The sequence below is a fragment of the Eupeodes corollae genome, chromosome 3 (assembly GCF_945859685.1).
Source record: "Eupeodes corollae chromosome 3, idEupCoro1.1, whole genome shotgun sequence".
Taxonomy (NCBI): domain Eukaryota; kingdom Metazoa; phylum Arthropoda; class Insecta; order Diptera; family Syrphidae; genus Eupeodes; species Eupeodes corollae.
In genome coordinates, this window is record NC_079149.1 from 40,687,465 (window position 1) to 40,705,721 (window position 18,257).

An 18,257-nucleotide genomic window follows, 5' to 3' on the forward strand; every position below is an offset into this window, starting at 1 on the left:
GATCGCTTCGCATTCCTGGAAGACGAGTCAGTCTACTTTTGTGTAGATAGATCAAAAATAAAAGAAGGGGTTAATATTTTATTCTTTTCTTTTTCTTTTTGAATATTGGAGTTTAAAAATTGTCCTCTAGGTGCCGACTTTTATGCCTTTTAGATGCGTATTAAGCGAGATATTCGCATTTAAAGTTTGAACATGGATTTTTGCCCATAACTTGTTGTAGAGTTGGTCTTATTCAAAGATATGCACACCAATGGAAAGGGAATGATTCCTAGATCACAATCTTGAAATTTCAGCCATCTAGGTGTCTAGATCAAGAAATATTGGAGTTCAAAAATTGCCCTCTAGGTGCCGACTTTTATGCCTTTTAGATGCGTATTAATAGAGGTGTGTACTCTGAACGACTGAAATTAAGTCTCTCATTCCACCTTTCCAATCATTGTTCCAGGTGGAACTTTTGGCGATAAAAAAGTATTGTCTTGGCTTAATCAAATCTCTGGACTCTTGCTCTACAATCTCTATAATAGTCCATAACTATCGATCACCTCTAATGGAGGCGGCACACAGTTTAATATTCACCTGCCGGTCGAAAGAGACATTCCAGGAAATTGTAAAGCAGATGAACTCGCCAAGAATGGTACAGTACAACCAATTCTACCACGTTTGGCAAATGCTGGCATACTAATCGTAACAAGTAAACTTTTACCTGCCAATGGTTTCGTCAATTGACAAACTTCTATCTTCTTGGATTTGAAAACGCAAACGGGTCTTAAGACGTTAACGTGGCAGTCTTAATGTTTATCAAATAAATTGAACTGGGTCATTTCTTCAAATCTTTGAATGCTTCTGTCACTACTTTTGTACAGTCCAAAACAACTGTCTGTTCGACATTTGACATGAGATAACCAAGATCTATCTACGTGCAAAGTATGAAATGTTTGCAAATGACTTGACTAGGGTCAATTTTCTCACTCCTCTCAGTGCAATTGTTACCATCTTCTCCACGGATACAGGCAGACAGATTTGGTGGTCTTTGTTTTACACATCGAGACCTTTCTTTTGAAATGATTGGAATCTTTTGTCGACAACTCTTAGAGTTTTATATGAATCAAGAACATAATCTGTAGTACCCGCGGCATGATAGTTAGTGCGTTGGACTGTCCTGCCAGAGTTCTTGGGTTCGATCCCTGCCTATGCCATCTAAAAGTCTTTTCACGGGTACTGCCTCTTGCGATTAATTGACAAATTCCCAAAGAGTAACTCTTGTCACGAAAAAGTGCTTTCTCAAATTAGCCGTTCGGATTCGGCATATAAACTGTAAATCCCCTCCATTCCTAACAACATTACTCGCACACGGGAATGGTTGAGAGTTGTAAGTCACTAGGCCCAAGTTCTCAACGGACTGTTGCGCCACCCTATTTATTTTTTGTTAGAACAAAATCTACTGACAGTTTCTATTCCGATCAAAACAACTCAAAAAAAAATTTTTTTAATCTTGTTAAATACTTCGAAAACTCACTTTACATTTATTTCAAAAAATATATATATATGAACAAAGTAAAGGTCAAACTTTCTTTCAAAACTTATAAATGATCCTGTTAAATCTCTTAAAGTAAAAAGAGACTCGATATTCAAAATAAAATAAGAAGCGGTGATAAAATACATCCTTGTGGTATGCCATAGTTCAATGAAAGTGTCTTAAATGTCTAATTTCCTTTACTCCTCTACAATAATATAATTTACTTCTATATCTTTTTAGAAATAAGAAAACGCTACTGTCATCTCTAAATTACCTACGAAGACTTCAAATTACCTTTTTCTTAAATGATGATGCAAATATGAGTCCGCCAAATGACGTCTGTGAAAGTTAAAATCAAAACAAATCAGTGTCGAAAAGGTAATTTATATAACATTCTTGTGTTTCTCGTTATAAAAGATTTATAAATCAACAGTTTCTATTATTTTCAACCCTTATCTTTTTACAGCCTTATCTGTCATCAGTCTCAAGCCACGAAGCCACTTTCATTTGATCCAGTCATGCAGTGTATATTTTGTTTAAGTGCGTGGCATTTTTCTTCATCGTTCCATGATGATGACATTACTTTATTTATCCCCCTATACAATTCTTCTGGTAAGTACCTAAAATTCCATTATTTGTTTTCTCGAAAAGAGTTAGGCTAATGTCTTATATACCGTTCCGGCAAGAAGCATATCCATTTTATTTTCTATAAGCATCAGCATCACGTCCGTCGTCGTCACCTTCGTCTTTTAAAATTGTCATAAATCAGGAAATGTCTTTAGGGGACTAAGGCAATTCTTGGCCCAGAATTGGAGTTAAAGTTAGAATTAGAATATCACTCCAAAAGATATCGCACACATGAGAAATTGAGTAAATAAAAGGTAATTTGTAAGCTCACATGTGTGTGGCGTGTGGCAACCTAAATTTCTGACATAACTTTTTGTTCTTAGTGACACTTTTTTCGGTTCTTTTTTTGTTCTGTTGGTTTCTTATCAAGGTCCTGATCAATCTTACCGTAAGTACCTCTCATAAGACCAACAAAATAAAATCTTTGGAAAACCAAACGCAAAAAATGGTAACAACAAGAAAATAGTATATCGTAGAAGAAGTAAAACTTTCACATACTTGTGTAAGATTTTTGTGCAAAAATTATATAATTAAGTCACGTAGGCCAGTGCTAAACAAATAGCACATCTCGCCTCCATCTTAAACGTGCAATAAGATATACCTATAGTAGGTTACCTATTCCTCTATATGTCTTTTATACCCGGCACCATCTCGCTTCTTTAGGTGGTGGCATTGGAACAACATATCTTTGGTGCTGCTCTCGTATTCCGGGGCTCCGGTGTTAGGAATAACTTTGTTTCGGAAGGTATGTGTTTTTTTTTTGTGTGTCTTGTTTCTGCCCCCAGATATGTTCGGTTGAACTCACAGTGCACAGAAGATTTATTACCCAAAAATTTAATGTAGGTACCTAGTTCCTTGTACCTTACCAACCAACATCTCTTAAGTTGTTCATTGTGAAACTTTTGTAGTAGATTTTGGGGCAGTAATATTCTTTTTACCCAAAGTGAGGTGCTTTTTTACGGCACACAGTTCCACGACTTTTTTCTTTCTTGAGTTACAATATTGAACCTAAAAATAGCTTAAAAAACAACACGAAAAAAGCCTTACTATTATGAGTGACAGAGACTTTATTTAACTTTGGTATTTTAATAGCTTGTTCATAATACCAACGCGACAGCGGAAGTTGGAGAAACTGTCAACAATGACATTCAAAGCTAACTAAATTTAACTGTTATGTTAATTTGGAAAATAGAATGATTTAGAAGCTCCTTTTTGAATTCTATAAAAATAGAAATACCAATTTTACTTATACTTACATTTTGACATACTGATATCATATAGTAAATGAGGGAAATAAATTAAGTGAACTTAATTAGATTGATTGATGTTATGAGTAATTTTATATAAGACAAACAAAAACTGGAATGCAACCCACACTGATAACTTCCCATTTCGTCTGTCAATTTGACTTGCTTCAATTTGTACCAATATTGTGTTCTCTTCCTTGTAGGTGTTTTTTCTTGTAAAAAAAATGTCAATTAGTTTTTCTTCAAAATTGATCTGAATGTTGGCAGCAATGTTTTTTATAAGACAAAATTGGTTTAAAGCCAATATTTAAAATTTTTGAAAAGATATTTCAGTCGAAACTTAATTTTTCCAACTTTTAGTAATGTTTGTTAGGTTTTTATTTTTTAATAAAAAAACTATTGGACTTTTCTCAACATTTCACCAAATGTCAAAAACTTTATTTTTCGTTACATAAAATTAGTTTGGAGATAAAATCGTGTTTTGTTCGTAAAATATTTGAGTTGACATTTTTTTTCAGTTTTTGATTCATAAAATAACTTTTAAAATAAAGTTTGGTATCAGGTTACAATATCGAGCCCTTTCCGCCGATTTATCGTAAGCGCCAAAATAAATTTTATTTTAAACGACAAATCAAAAACTTACTGCTGGTCCTTGAAACAACTTGTACCCATAGTCGGTATTGGCAATTATTAACTTTTCTTAAGTTAAGGCATTACAATAGCCTTCAAGTCTCTATGAGTCACTAGCAAATTTTAATGATTAAGTTGTCTTTTTAATGAAAATGTTGCTTACGATAAAATGGCGGAAAGGGCTCCATATATAATATAAGATTTAATTCAAGTCGCTAGAGTTATTGGTTCTTGAAATATTTTGGGTTACACAAAAAGTTTTATTTTTTTTAAATTGCTATGGTTAAAAAAACCACCCACGCAATTTTGTTGAAAGCCCTTTCTGCAACTTTCTGCTTTATTATCTGTATAACAAAATTTATTTGAAGTAGATATCTTTACTGGTTCTTGAGGTATGAAAGACGAACAAAGCTTCCAAACGTACGACTGTACGCCACGCACGCACAGGCATCTCTCTAAAAATCTTTTATTTCGACTCTAAGGACCTTGAAACGTCGATAAATTTCAAAATCTTCAATATGACAAATCGGACCGATTACAATAACTTCCTATGTTAAAAAACTGAAATTTTATCTTCGTTTTCATAGATACATCCAGGATACATATGACGCCAATTTTATTTCATTGCGTCTTCAACTTCTGCTAACTGTGGTTATTTTGCATACTTCTTAATTAGAATGACTGGGTTTGAATCAATATTTTTTTTTAAGGAGTTGGAATCGTGTGAACATGCAAATTGGCCACATGATTGGTATTGCCGAAGAAACAGGCAACAATTTGCTTTGATTTGCTTCTTCCGCGATCAACTTTTGTTAGATTTGGCTCATCTTAGAAGACCCATACAGTCGATTGCTGTTTTTTTTCAGGCTCCTACGCATAGGTCCATGATTCGTCACCTGTGTAGATATTATACAAAGAATTTGATGCTTCTTTTTGTAGTACCTGTGGCATGATGGTTAGTGTGTTGGACTGTCATGCCAGAGGTCTAGGGTTCGATCCCTGCCTGTGCCATCTAAAGTATTTTCACTGGTACTGCCTCTTGCGAGGAATTGACAAATTCTCCAAGAGTAACTCTTGTCATGAAAAAGTGCTTTCTCAAATTAGCCGTTCGGATTCGGCATATAAACAGTAGGTCCCATCCATTCCTGACAACATTACTCGCACACAGGAATGGTTGAGAGTTGTAAGTCACTAGGCCCTAGTTCGCAAAGAACTGTTGCGCCACCCAATTTATTTTATTTGATGCTCCTTGACCGTTCTTTTTCACTATTTCCTTACACCAATCGACACGAGCCTTCTTTTGAGCTTTTGTCACATTATGTGGGGTCCAACCCGAACAAATCTTTTTCACGGCCAACTATTGATGTAATATTTCATTGATGCTAATCATACTAAAGCCTAAAGACGTCTCTATTTCACGATATGTAACATGTCTATCCAGTTTTATCAGTTCATGCACAGCACCGATATTTTGTGGCACAACTACCGATTTTGGACGACCTTCTCGGAATTCGTCCTGGAGCGAACGACGACCATGATTGAATTCGTTATACCAGTTTTTTAAAGTGCTATCTTGTCTTGATAATCCACGTCGAAAGTTATGAGAATCAATCGCACAAAAATGTTCGATTTAATAGCATTTTTGCGCGAGATGAATTTTTTAAGTGACTGTCAGTCAACAACACAAATCACACTTAAATGAAACAAGTTCTGTAGAAGGTTATGGTTAAAAATGTTGAACTTTCCGTTGAAAATGTCAGATGGAACCTGGCAACACTTACTGTTACCTAGGCTAGAGATATAAGTAGCAACCCGTAGTAGACTATAAGCTCAAACAACTAAGGAATTGCAGACAGTTTAGATATTGAACTATAGTTTATCACCAAATTTTTTGCGCCTGATCTGTAATTGGTTCCAAGACTTCCCAGTAGAAAGCAATTTATTGATATCATTTTGAGTTGGAAAAACGAGAACAGACATTGTTTTTAAATATAAGATGGAATTCCATCAGGTCCAGGGGTTACGCTGGATTTTAGTTTTGTTAGACCTTTCTGAATCAAAAAGATTTAGTGTTGAAATATTGGCATTATAGATGGAATCACTACACTCAATAGAAAAAACTGGTACCGGTGATCAGATTTCCCGGTTAATGTATCCAGAAAAAGTGTTTTTAGGTTCCTACCAGGCGTCCTGGCAAATTTTACCAAGAGATTTTTCGAAGAATTCCTGATAAAATACACCAGATATCTGATAGAATATAACGGGTGAATTTTTTTTCCTGGTAAATATTTAACCGGGAATAAACCCATTATTCTGGTAGAATATACCATTAATATTTTTTTCTGGTAAAAATGTACCAGTATTCTGGTAAAATATAACACAAATGTTTTTTCCTGCTAAAAATGTAACTCAAAATGCAGTTGAATTTTGGTAGAATATTAAGAACGCATAAAATATAGCTTATAATCCTAACGACAACATTTACATCAACATCGTCTCTAATATGTCCAAGAAAAAGGGAATAAAGATTTTTCTCTTAACTAAATTAGCGCAAGGTGTACTGTACTAAAATTTGATGGTGAAATGCTCCAGAAGACTGGTTTTATCTAAGAGGAAAAAATATACCAGAAAATAAATTTCCTTGTTCTATTTACCAGATTCCAGATAATCTTCATTTTACCAGGAAAAAAGATACTTTCTACCAGGACGCTGGTAACATTTACCAGAAAATTTTCTGTCAAAAATTTACAAGGAAACCAGATTTCTGGTAAATAAAACCAGATTTCTTTTTACCAGGAAACCTGAAGTTAATTACCACGAAATGTGGAGTATTTTACTACTTTTTTGGCTGGTATTTTTTTACAGATTTGATTAATAATTATTTGTTTATTTATTCATCAATATGAGATTTAAAATTCTACATTTTGACTACTAGATAAATTGACACAGTGGGTTACAGGTTATACTCTGTGTACATCTTCTCGAAAGAAACAACGTATCCGAAGTTGTCGCGATGAAGCATTAAAATTATGGTATGATAAAATATCACTTATAAACATCACAGATAACATTTTACGTCTATTTTCAAGTGATTGAATAGCTAAAAGTTGGCATCTAGTTTTGTATGATGGAGTTTCGATGTTTCACCGAAATTTTTGAATAGTGAATCTTGTAAATTTTTATTTGGACCATTTCAATTCTTTTAGATTGAATGTTATAAAAAGGGTTCCAAAACACACAACAGTATTCCAAGATTGGTCTTACATATGAGGTAAAAAGCTATTTGAGAGCAAAAGGGTCTTTAAAGTCTATGCTATTGCGTTTGATAAAACCGAGCATGGAATTTGCTTTGGTTACACTAAATTTAATGTGCTTAACAAAGTTAAGTTTAGGGTCAAAAACAACACCAAGATCTTTCTTCTTCCTTACTGTTTCTAGAACTTGATTTTCAATATTGTATTGAAAGATGATTTCAGAAAAGTTGCGGCAAAAAGAAAAACATTAACTTTTAGCGCTATTTAAATACAATTGGTTTTTCGTGCACCATTGGGATAGTTTCGAAATATCGTCTTGTAAGAGATGACAGTCATTAATAGATTTTATGAAACGAAGAAATTTTAAGTCATCGGCGAAAAGAAGTTGACTAGAATTAAGGAAAATACTAGGTAAGTCATTTATAAAAATTAGGAAAAGGAGGGGTCCAAGATGGCTACCTTGGGGCACACCAGATGAAACCAAAATTGGTTTGGAGAGATCTTCGTCAATGCAAACAAATTGAACTCGACCCTTAAGATAAAATTCCAACCATTTCAAAAACATAGAATGAATCCAAAGTTTTTTAATTTCTTAATCAAAATAGAGTGACTTACTTTATCAAAGGCCTTTGAAAAATCGGTATAAATTACATCAATTGGACATCAAATTTTCTTCGAGATTATTTAAAATGAAATTGAAGAAAATGGAAAGATTAGTCGTTGTTGTAACGGTGAAATGTGTTCCTTAACTAAAAATCTTAGTTTTTCATATATCAATTTCTCAAAAAGTTTTGGAATACATGACAATTTTCAAATTGGACGGTAGTTGCTGCTTGGACCCTAATTGTGAATAAGGTTTAAAAATGATTTCTTCCATGATGGAAAAAATTCGCCGTTCATTAAAGAGCTATTAAAAATTAGGAAAAGCGGTTCAGCTAGAGAAGCAGCACATTTTTTAAGAATGTCATCATTTAAACTCAAGAAACCATCTTCGGAAATATTTAAAACAACCAATATCTGTCTTACATTCAAAAGACAAATATTCGGCTGTCCATGCTGAACTTACACTCGAATTAGCGTAACTATAGATTCAAAATAGTGTGCGAAGGAATCACAAATACTTGATGCATTTGAAAATGTTGACACAAGGTAATTCATACACCTGGGAATACCAATCAATTTCTTTTACTCTTGATGTAGGACCAGAATGACTTACTATTTTTTTTGGTTAGATTCAATTGATAAAATATAATTTTGAAATAAAAATTTGTTAAGAACATCAAATTCTTGTTCCAATTGGATATAAATATTTTATAGTTCATCTTTATTTTCTGCTATCCGTAAACGTTTATAAGCCTTAATTAATTAAATCAGTATAAACAGATTCAAAAATTGAGAAACAATTTTACACGAACTTTGTGAATCATTTGAAATTTGGCCATTAACATGTTTTTGGTGAAAAATATATCCTTTCGATACTGACAAAAAACTGCATATCTCTTTCTTTGATTTAATTAAATTTCATAAAGCTTTGTTTTTACATTTTTTTAATAAAGTACCCGTTTATTAGATTCAAATGGCTTCCAAGACTAATTAAGTTGTTTATTAAATCTAGAGCTAGAAATAATTGTCATAGTTGAAAAATCTTTGACTTTAAGAGAAACCCTCATGAGATGGCTTACTATACATAAATATTTGGCATCAAATCAGTACTTACTAATAAACCTGTCAAGACTGCATAGTTACATTACAAAATTAAATGGCTATAATACTTCCTGTTTACAGGAATTTAAATTTTCTTCTAAACAACAAATACCAATACCTAAACGTCCTTCACTATTCCAACCTTCCGTCACTCGGTACATAAACTTCCAGTCGTTTCAAAAAGTTGAAGAAGACTTTAATTCTCATAAGCATTAGTCCTAAGTACCTCAATCATTATACTGATAATATTTATAGGTTATAACATTGAAACCAGCATCTCCCAAAGAACGCATTTTTTGACTTTAAACACATGCAATAGCGGAACGAAATACCAAACACTAAAATAAGTAATTAAAACGTACGTGACTTTTAAGAAATAGAGTATATTACTTTCAGCACGTACGCATTCCTAGTTTCTAGTTATTAAGTTATAAAAACTGAGTCGTCTGCGACGCTCAGATCAGATCTTAAGTTACCCCCAAAGTAAACAGACGATTTCGAATAAAGAACATCCCATTGGGATTAATCTTTTTTAAAAAGTGTTTTACTATAACAGCACTTATAATTGGCGCAGTCGGTAGGATATCAATGTATATTTCATGATATCCGCAAATAACAACCTAAAAAACGTTTTAAATAAATCGTGATTTACCCGTGAAAAGGGATTAATAAAAGTCAAATCGATTATAAACTGTTTTAAAACCGTTCGTTAAGTTCATTTATATTTAAACAAGTGAAATTATTATCGTACAAAGATCCTACAAAAAGGATACGCGAGATAATAAACTTAAAAACAATATATTCAAAGTGAACAAACACATAAGTTATTAGAACACTTACAAAATTCTAAACCACTTCAGTTAATTCTATTGACTCACCCCAATGAATATGGTAATGTCAAGAAACCTATAGAAGGAAGAATAACTGCAAAAGCCAAATGAAAAAATCAGTAAACGCTTTAAAGAAATTCACCAGAAAGAACAGCAGCAGCAAACCATATCCCAGATTTTCAGACGAAGAAGAATCATCAGAACCAGAGACAGCATCGTATATTAAGAGTGAGAATAATTCTTTAAGTAATTCTATAGAAACATTGTCTAGAATTAAGTTAGATACAGAAATGGCTAATAAATTAACCTTAACACTAGACCCTCTCAAATACATAGAGAAACTCAGTACTTTTGACGGACGACGTGAAGACTTGTATACTTTCTTCGCGAATGTAGACGGAATAATTCCGACACTAGAGAAATATGACGACGAAAGTCAACTTATGTGCATCAATATATTAAAATCCAAAATGATAGGTAGGGCCAAAAGATGCATAGAAATACATGCGCATTTAAAAAACTGGTCTCAGATTAAAAAATTATTAATAGATAACTTTGGTGGATTCGAGTCATCATTGCAATTATATGATAGATTACGTCAAACAACATACAAAGGTAGTGTTATACAATTTTATAACGATATCCAAAAGAATTTATGTGAACTTAATCAAAAATCTCTTCAAGAGAATAAAGTTAGTGATATAGAAAATAATAACTCTACAGCATTAATCATCTTCAAAGAAAAAGTTCCGGTTCATATGAGAACTGTACTTTTCGCTTTAAAACCAAAGACTTTGCAGGAAGCTCTACATGAACTCACCCAAGCAGGCTTTGTTACAGACAAATTTGAAGAACCTATTAAGAAATCACATGAACTAAATAAGCAACTACCAAGACAGACAAATTGCACTCCGCAGAGACAAAATAACCCACACATTTCTAACCAAAATCATTTTACACCCAGAAACCCTATACATATACGACCACCTTTCAGTTATAACACACCCAATCCTAACTATAAAGGAAACAACTACAATCCAAACTATAAACCTCCTTCACGGAACTATAAACCAACACCAATGGAAGTAGACCCTACATCTAGCCAACTCAGAAGAGCACAAGTGAACCACAACAAAGAAACTAGTGAGGATTTTCAGGATACAGCCTCGGAAACATACAATCAAGCAGAGGAAATTTGCCCTTTATTAAATTAGAAAAAAATAAAAATATTTTAAGGTTATTAATAGACACGGGAGCAACTAACAGTCTATTAAATTCAGAAAAAGCTCCAAAAAATTTAATTAGAAAAATACAACCTCCAGTCGAAATTAAAACAGTGGGAAACCCAATATTTATTACAGAAGAAATAGTTATACCAAAAGAGAAATTTATAATACCAGTCAATGAAGATTGTATTTTCCAATTATACAATTTCAACAGAAACTTTGATGGGATAATAGGAAATAATATATTATACCCAAATAACGCTTCAATAGATTTCAAATCTAAAATAATAAAGATAAACCAACAAGAAATTCCAATCTTTTTCTCGCGAGAAGAAGAACAAGAATACCAAAAAGAAATAAATTCTTTAGAAACTTTAGAACCTCAAGTTATTGATCACGTCGAGAATTTGGACGATAAAAGAATTGATCACTTGAATAAAGAAGAAAAAAAGGAATTAATAAAAATATTAAAACAACACAAGGAAGTATTTTATAAAAAAGGAAACGACTTAACTTTCACGAATCATGTTAAACATTGTATACCCACTACAAATGAAGAACCTATATTCACACGCATATACAGATACCCTGAAATGCATAAAAAAGAAGTGAATAAACAAATCAATGAATTACTTAAACAAAAAATAATACAACCTAGCACTTCACCATATAACGCACCTATATGGATCGTCCCAAAGAAAGAGGACAAAGACGGAAATAAAGAATGGAGAATGGTTATAGATTACAGGAAATTAAATAATTCCACAAAAGAAGACAAACATCCTATTCCTTTAATTGACGATATTTTGGATAAGTTAGGAAAAGCAAATTATTTTAGCACTCTTGATCTAACCAAAGGATTTCATCAAATAGAAGTTAATGAAAAAGACAGAGAAAAAACTGCCTTTTCGACTTTATCAGGTCATTACGAATGGCTCCGCATGCCATTTGGGCTAAAAAATGCACCTGCAACTTTTCAACGTATGATGAACGAAGTCTTAAAAGACTACGTTGGCAAAATATGTTACGTCTACTTAGACGATATAATCGTATTTTCAACATCACTCGAAGAACATGTAGATTCATTACAAAAAATATTTACCCAATTATCTAAAGTTAACCTAAAAGTTTCATTAAACAAATGTGATTTCATGAAAAAAGAAAGCGAATTCCTTGGCCATATTATTACCAAAGACGGCATTAAACCTAATCCAAATAAAATTATCGCAATTCAGAAATTTCCCATTCCCAAAACAATAAAAGAAATTCAATCATTCCTAGGTCTCACAGGTTATTACAGAAAATTTATACAAGATTATGCCAAAATAATCAAACCAATGACCCTTTGCTTAAAGAAAGATACAAAAATTGATATAACTAACAAAGAGTATAAAGAAGCTTTCGAAAAACTCAAACTAACTATGTCAGATGATCTAATGAATAGACATCCAGACTTTTCAAAAGAATTCCTACTAACCACAGACGCTTCAAACTTCGCTATAGGAGCAGTATTAAGTCAAAATCATGGTCCTTTATGCTTCGCATCAAGAACTCTAAACCGCCATGAATGTAATTATAGCACGATAGAGAAAGAACTATTAGCTATCGTTTGGGCAACCAAACAATTTCGCCATTACCTTTACGGTAGAAGATTCAAAATTCTCACAGATCATAGACCACTAGCCTGGTTACAAAATCTGAAAGAACCTAACTCAAAACTTCAGAGATGGAAAATAAAACTCGAAGAATTTGATTTTAAAATCGACTACATACAAGGAAAAGAAAATAAAGTAGCAGACGCTCTGTCTCGAATAAAAATAGACGAAGTAAACGCAATGGAATTAATCTCAACAAAACATTCTAACGAATCAGACAGTAGTAATTTAATCTATCTAACAGAAAAACCTTTAAATACCTTCCTTAGACAAATAATTATTGAACTCAGCGAGTCTGAAAAAACTGAGATAACATTCCCCTTCAATAAAAGAAGAATAAAAATAATAAAAAATAACTTTGAAGATAAAGACTTTGAACACATAATATCAGAAATCGATGTAAATCGACAAAATGCTATATATTGTAGTGACGATAAACTATTCCTTAGATTTCAAAATTATTGGAAAACTCACAATAATAATCAAGATTTACTCAGAACACATACAATACTCGAAGACGTATTTGAAAAACTAGATATAGAAGAAATAATCCAAAAAACCCATTTGGAATATAATCACGTAGGCATTGAAAAATTATACCTAGAACTCAAAAGAAAATATTATTACCCAAATATAAAGAATATAATCACACAAATAATAAACAATTGTGAAACATGTAATTTAAAAATAGAACGCAACCCCATTAAACTTCCTTTCGAAAAAACAGAGACTCCTTCTGGACCACATATCCACTATCATATCGACATATGGATACTTCCCAATCAAAACAAATATCTAACATGTATAGATAAATTCAGCAAGTTTGCTTCAATAGAAAAATTAAAAACAAAAAATCAAAAAGATATTCTTAACGCTCTTGAAAAAATATTTAGTTACACTAAAGCACCTAACAAAGTTACATTGGATAATGATCCTTCATTCCAAACATTTTCTATCAAGAATTACTTTCAAGAAAATGGAATAACAATTCACTTTTCAACTCTTTATAGGCATACTGGAAATTCAGACATAGAACGTCTTCACAGTACACTCAATGAACACATCAGACTCTTACAAAAAACAGAAAATATATTTGACCTGGTAACCAAATCATTAAATATTTATAACAAAACTATTCACCTAACTACACGAGAAAAACCTATAGACATCCATTTAGGAAAAACTGACAATGAAATAATATTCAAAAGAATCGAAGATACAAAAAATAAAATTCTGAAAAGAAAAAATATCAATCGAAAAGATCATAATATTAACCCTAATTACACAAAAATCAACAACCCAGAAAAATTTGATAAAACTAAAACAAAACATAAAAAAGTTAAAGTTATTGATATATCAAATAAAAAAATAATTATTAAACCACATCTTAGACAACAAAAACTACACAAAGATCAGTTTAGAAAAGAAAAGAAATTTGCAAAAATCGAACATGAGGTTAGCGCAAGTATTAGCAACGTTTCTCTTCATAATCACGCAAGTGACTAGTAGTAATATTAGAATTACAAAAATAAATACCGAATTTATTGCACTAGAATTAGATACAGTCCAACTTATTGAAGAATACGATATTCTTTTACACATAATTAACATAACAGAATGCAAAACACTGGTAAACAATTTAAAAGAACAATACATTTTATTAACAAATCCAGACATCACTCAAAAGGAAGAAATAGATACTTTAGAAGTTAAACTAGAAACAATTATTCCCCACCATATAATACATAAACGAGGACTAATAAACATAGTAGGGAAAGGATTAAAAATAATTTTTGGAACAATGGATGACGATGACAAAACAGATATAGAAAATAGACTACAAACATTAGAAGAAAACAGTATAAAAGTAATACAAAATAACAATAAACAAATAAATATTAACACTCAGTTTAACGATCAGTTCAAACAAATTCAAGGAACATTTAAACAAAGCTTAAAAACTCTAAATAAATACAGAACCATAGAAAACGACATAAACTCTTTGCGTATAGAATTAGAATTCAACAAGAATTTAGACAAAGTCCAAAAAATAGTAGAAAAAATAGATGACATCATCATGACCAGTAGGACGGGAATACTTACACAAGACATACTTACTCTGAGAGAGATCTTTGAATATAATATTAATATTGAAAAATTGAAAGAAATACGATTAACTCTAGCCACATATAATGATAATTTGTTAATTATATTAAACATCCCAAATTTCAGTAATCAAATTTTCAATAAAATCAATGTACAAACCTTTCCAATAAATAATAAAATTATAAAACTAAAAAATGAAGAAATATTAGAACACAATAAAAATGTTTTTGAAATAACAAAAGAAAAGAATAACTTAAAAGAAATACAAGACGAATGTATAACAAATCTATTCAAAGAAAATAAATTATTAAATTGCAAAATTCAATCCTTTAATCAAAAGAATATCATTGTAAATAAGGGACAATATATAATATTAAAAAACTTAGAAAAACAAAAAATTAACCAAACTTGTAATAATCTAGAATATACTCTTGAAGGAAATTATATAATAGAATTAGATGATTGTAACATCGAAATAAATAATAAAACATACAATAGAAAACTATATAAAAATAACTATAAATTAATACCTTTATTAAATTATAATTTTACCCCAGAGTATAATCAAGAATTAAAATTTAAAGATATTGTAAACATTGATGCTCTAGAAGTAAGAATATCAAAGAAACATTTAGTATATAGCATAACAATCATTGTAATGTTTGTAATAATAATTATACTAGGAACACTGTACTTTTGGAAAAAATCAAAAAATACCATAACAAATATAAATCTTCCAAACGTCGAGTTTCAGCCGTTAAAAGATTCTAAAGAGGGAGGGGTTATAACATTGAAACCAGCATCTCCCAAAGAACGCATTTTTTGACTTTAAACACATGCAATAGCGGAACGAAATACCAAACACTAAAATAAGTAATTAAAACGTACGTGACTTTTAAGAAATAGAGTATATTACTTTCAGCACGTACGCATTCCTAGTTTCTAGTTATTAAGTTATAAAAACTGAGTCGTCTGCGACGCTCAGATCAGATCTTAAGTTACCCCCAAAGTAAACAGACGATTTCGAATAAAGAACATCCCATTGGGATTAATCTTTTTTAAAAAGTGTTTTACTATAACAGCACTTATAATTTATATGTACGTAATATTTATTACATAACTTTCGACACATTATTCAAGTTCGGTGTAATATCGGAGTATCCACTTACACAACTGTAAATCTTTCTTAAATTAATCATTTGTTCAGTCAATTATTTTTAAATTTATGTTCGGCGTCCAAAACAAACAAAAAAATCTACTACTAGTCATTCTTTTATTTAGTCTTATGGGTAAGCACATAATTTATTCTCATTCATCTATGTTCTCATTACAAAGAAAAATAAATTTGGCCAGTGTTGGATTAGCATTGAATTTTCATCTCAGGCCTTTAAGTCTTTTGTAACTTGATCTTTGCGAATTTGAATCTACACTGCTTGATTTTTCATTTCAGTTGACAGAAAATTATAGTACTACCTTATTTCTGACGAAACACAAGGTCCTCTTCATAAGACCTGCCATTCCCCGAAATGTTACCAGTTTTAAGTTGATCAAAGTTAATTCATTATTAACTGATACAAAAAATTAAAATCGAGCTGATTTTTTTCAATACTGAAATCAGAAGTGCTCGTAAGGCTCAACACTTCACTAAACTGGCCCTGATCCAATCCATCAACTGAAACAATCGATAAACAAAACAGTGCTCCTATCACCAAGCAATCTAGACGAAGAAAAATAAAATTACTTGTTATAGTTTTACATTTCTCGATCTATACCCGAACTCCACAGTTGACCCGTGAGACCCCAGACTCGATCTAATCACCTGGTAAGAGTGACTCCACAGTTACCGCTGAGCTTTTTTTAAAAGAACACAGTCCGCCATAACATAGAAATAGCTTTTATTTCTAACTTCTAGAAAAGGTCGGCCTCTCAAACGGATGATTGAACTTATTGCGCTGCGATGACATTAATGATGGGGTACCCCAAACCCAAAGCCCAGGGGACTAACTTTTTATGTTCATCATGATGGGTGTTTCATCATCGTCTTTGGCCGTTTGGCGTCGCTGTTGCTGTCGTAGTCATCGTAGTCGTGGTCTTCGTGAAATGAAATCGGCTTCCAAATGGCCTTGCGATATTTCGTAACACTGTGATTGACCGCAATCATTCTTCATCGTTTATTATAGTTCTTCTTCTTTATTTCCTGTCGATTTTTTTTTTTTCATTTTTGTTTGTGCTGACTTTTTGTTTTTCTGTATCTTTAGATATTTTTGCTGTTGTTGTTTTTGTTATTTTTGTGTATGGGTTGATTTTTGCGTGCGTATGGTGTTATTTTCGAATGATGCATTGCCATTCATGGCGACCATGACGACGACAACGACGACGGACGGTGAACGAACTAAACGTAGAGAAGGAGTTTCCAAAATGTCATGTTGTGTTTATGGCCACCTCATCAATTTTAATGATTTCAACACAAAAAATACCTGAAAGTATATTATTTTTGTGTTCTTTTTAAGTCATCTATAGAGGTATAAGGACTTACATATATTGGGCGGAGACAAGATGGTCCATCTAAAAGTACTTAGGATGTGTCTATCAGGATTTGTTATACTGATTTTTTAAAGGCACAACAATCCGGAGGCAATCCGTTGACGTATTATTTATTTATATAGAGGTCGGGCTATGGTCATCAATTTCTTCCTTTTATTTTTTGGGATTTTGTTGGTTTTTGTTTTGTCGCTGAGTTAGCTTTAGGATATTTTTGTTTTATTTTACTTTGGCATTAGATGGACTTGTATTGGTTTCATAGATGTTTTTTTTTTCTTCTTAATCAATGGAAATAAAAGGACTATGTCCTTAAAGGTTTGCTTTGAGTTTGAACAGAGTTGATAAGAACAAAAAAAAACGTTAAGCACAAAGGTATGTTAAATAAAGCTTCTTTTGAACACATCTTGTACGCAGAAGGTTTTCAAGTGCTTTAAGCGTTGCTTACATTTCTGCATTTATTTCTTATCAGATTCATAGGGTCTTTTTATCGGATTTCATAAAAAGAGAACCTTATAACACCTGCTCTTTAAACAAATTTGTGGGTGAAATTTAAACTACGATTCTTAGATTTCGACAGATGATTGCAGCCTTATTATGTAACAATACATCTGATATGCTCTAAGGCCCCATTTATAAGGTCTTTCTTGTAGCATCAATATAGCGACTTAACTGGGGTTTAAAATAATAATTCGATTGTTATTCAAAAGCTGATGTTTTTTTCATCAAACATTTGGTCTTTTGATGTGAATGTGCAATTTAAATAGGCTCCTAATGTGAGAATAAAAACTTAAAAAGTTTGTTTTTTTAGCCACAAGTCAATTTTCTACCGATAGACAAACAAATCAATTACCGTTGGTTAGATTCGAAACAATTCAGAACTTTTTTAACTACACAAAATTATTTCATAGATTAAGTTCTCAA

General features: G+C 31.9%; 1 long non-coding RNA gene across 1 annotated transcript in view; it reads left to right on the plus strand.

Annotated features, from left to right (window-relative positions):
* Positions 1 to 1,784: 1,784 nt before the first annotated feature.
* Positions 1,785 to 18,257, plus strand: part of LOC129952253 (uncharacterized) — an 89,216-nt gene continuing 72,743 nt past the window's right edge. Inside the window, exons 1-2 of the long non-coding RNA XR_008782286.1 lie at positions 1,785 to 1,894; positions 1,983 to 2,128. This is a non-coding gene — a long non-coding RNA (uncharacterized LOC129952253). The remainder of the gene's footprint in view (positions 1,895 to 1,982; positions 2,129 to 18,257) is intronic.